Here is a 2585-nt window from a genome sequence, read left to right on the forward strand (position 1 = left end):
ATTTAGGCCATGACAGGTCATTTCAACCTAGAAGAGAATTTCTCAGTTCTCTTAATCAGATAATGGGGGGGATAGTCTTTTATGAATCAACTTGAACTCGTCTGAACGTTCACTTATTGTGTCACTTTTCACTTCGCACAGTCAAGATATTAACAAGTAATGAGAAATACTTCGGCAAAAGTTTCCTCATAACCTTGTGTATGAGAGATGTGGGAAAAGCTTAATTCACCTTAAGCTCACTCTTACGTATTGGTGGCACCGTACGGGTCCATTTTTAATGGTAACTCGTAATATTTTTCTCATGAAAATATTATCTTCTGTGAACTGTGGAAAAACAATGTTTCTTCATGTTGGCAATAGACAAAGTGTTATTATATGACTTTTTATGGCTGATTGGTGCTCAGAGTATAGCAAAAAACTGCAGATTTTGTCGTTTTCTGTCATTTTGAAGTTATAAACACGTCTGTAACATTAATTATTGCTGAAAATAAGCTGTTCACGGCTGTTCAAGGTTATGATGTCAGACCTAGAGCAAGTCGCTTTCTCTCTCTCATTATAGCTGAAAGCTATTTTTAAATCCATAATCTGTGCTGTGGAAGCCAGTTTATGGGCCGATCCAGTTTTCTTGACAGTTTTCAACATAATCACGCTTATATTATATATGTATTTTTAAAAACAGTTAAATGTAAATTATGTGTTAAAATCTATAAGTTATTTGAACTAGCCTAAGCAGGAAAGATAAATATGAAGGTCAATTAAATCATAAAACATGAGGTAAAGAGCCTTTTAAGTGTATTAATTTATTTATTGGTTCATTTATGCATTTCTGCTTTTATTTATGTCAGTTTGGGTCCTCCATATTAACATCAAAACGTCCAGTTACATTTTGTAAAAGGAGAGAATTGTTACAAATCTCAAGGGGATAGAGATGTTTGTTAAACCCAAATTTAGACCCAGTTTGAAGGAACAAAGTAATTCATTCCAGTGTATAAGATTATAGAATAATCTGGAGGATGAGATTAAAAATGTCAGATCAATGAGTATATTTAAGAGAATAATAAAGGTTAATTTGATGGAGAAATATGTAAATGTATAACGTTTGAATTGTTGTTCAAGGGGTTAAACCTTTATTATTTTTCTTTTGTTTTTGTAATCTGATGATTATTTTTGATTGAATTTATTTATTTGAGAAAAAGTGGCAGATTTAAGATTTTTCCTTCTTCTGCTACCTTTCATTTAATTTATGATTTATATTTTTGTTGTTTGTTGAATTTATGTTGCTTTCTTAATAACAACTGCTGTCGATCAAAAATAGTAATGTCTGAATTTTTATGTAGATTTAAAGAAAGCAATCGACACAATTGATCAGAGTATTCTTCTTGACAAATTAAGTAAATATGGTATTAGAGGGTCAGCACTACAATGGGAACCCAGTTATTTGAAAGATAGGAAACAGTTTGTACAGATAAATAGTGTAAGATTTAAACTTGGTAATATCACACGTGGAGTCCCTCAGGGCTCTGTACTGGGACCTAAGTTATTATTTTATATGTAAACGACTTAGTAAATGTGTCAGGACTTTTCAAATGTGTTTTATTTGCTGACAATACAACATTTTTTTGTTTAGGTAAAGATATAGAAAAAATGTTTGAGATGGTGCAGAAAGAATTTGAGAAAATACAAAATTGGTTTAAACAAAACAAATTGTCACTAAATTTGGATAAAACAAATTATATGATATTTAGTAACAGGAAAACAAGCGTTGATTTTTCATTTAAAGTAGATGACATTGAGATCAGGAAAGTCAGTGAGGTGAAATTTCTGGGTGTCATCATGGATGACAAGCTGACATGGAGACCTCACATTCATTATTTAAGAACAAAAATATCTAAATCTAAAGGAGTACTGTTTAAAGTCAGGGAGTTGTTCAGTGACAAAGCTCTGCTTGTGTTGTACAATTCAATAATTGTTCCACATTTAATTTACTCTATTGAAGTCTGGGATAAAGCATGTAAAACAATTACAAATCCGATTTTTGTTTCACAGAAAAGAGCCGTAAGAATTATCTCTAGAAAAGATTACAACCGTCCATCAAATACATTATTTTGTAAACTGAAAATTTTGAAATTCTATGATTTGGTTGATTATAATATTTTACTGTCTATGTACAAGGCTCACAGAAAAATATTACCTTCCAACATTCAGGTAAACTTTGTTAAGAGAGACAGATGTTATTATGTAAAGAGGATGGAAATATTTATAATGCCATATTTTTGTACTTGCTTGAAAGAAAGATGTGCTTTAATTAAAGGTATAGGATTATGGAAAGGTCTGGAAGATGATCTTAAAAATGCCAAATCAATGTATATATTTAGGAGACAGAAAAAAGCAAGTTTTTTGAAGAAATATGAAAAGTAAAAGGTGAAGCTATTTGATTTTTTGTTTGAGTTTGTTTTGATGTTGTTGTTGTTGTTGTTTTTATTTTTATTTATTTATTTTTAATGTTATTTAGTATTGTTTTGTAAATTATGTTTCGTTTGAATATATTCTGGGTCAAAAAGGGGCAGACAAAAAAAGATTTATTC

General features: G+C 30.3%; 2 protein-coding genes across 5 annotated transcripts in view; both read right to left on the reverse strand.

Annotated features, from left to right (window-relative positions):
- Window positions 1-2585, reverse strand: part of LOC106522354 (tripartite motif-containing protein 35) — a gene marked incomplete at its 3' end in the record, with an annotated part of 221193 nt that overhangs the window by 182169 nt on the left and 36439 nt on the right.
- The window catches only part of rpp14 (ribonuclease P/MRP 14 subunit), a 6462-nt gene that overhangs the window by 2311 nt on the left and 1566 nt on the right, over window positions 1-2585 (reverse strand). The gene's annotated exons all lie outside the window — the stretch shown is intronic.

The sequence above is a fragment of the Austrofundulus limnaeus genome, unplaced genomic scaffold, assembly GCF_001266775.1.
Source record: "Austrofundulus limnaeus strain Quisiro unplaced genomic scaffold, Austrofundulus_limnaeus-1.0 Scaffold127, whole genome shotgun sequence".
NCBI classification, from domain to species: Eukaryota; Metazoa; Chordata; class Actinopteri; order Cyprinodontiformes; family Rivulidae; genus Austrofundulus; species Austrofundulus limnaeus.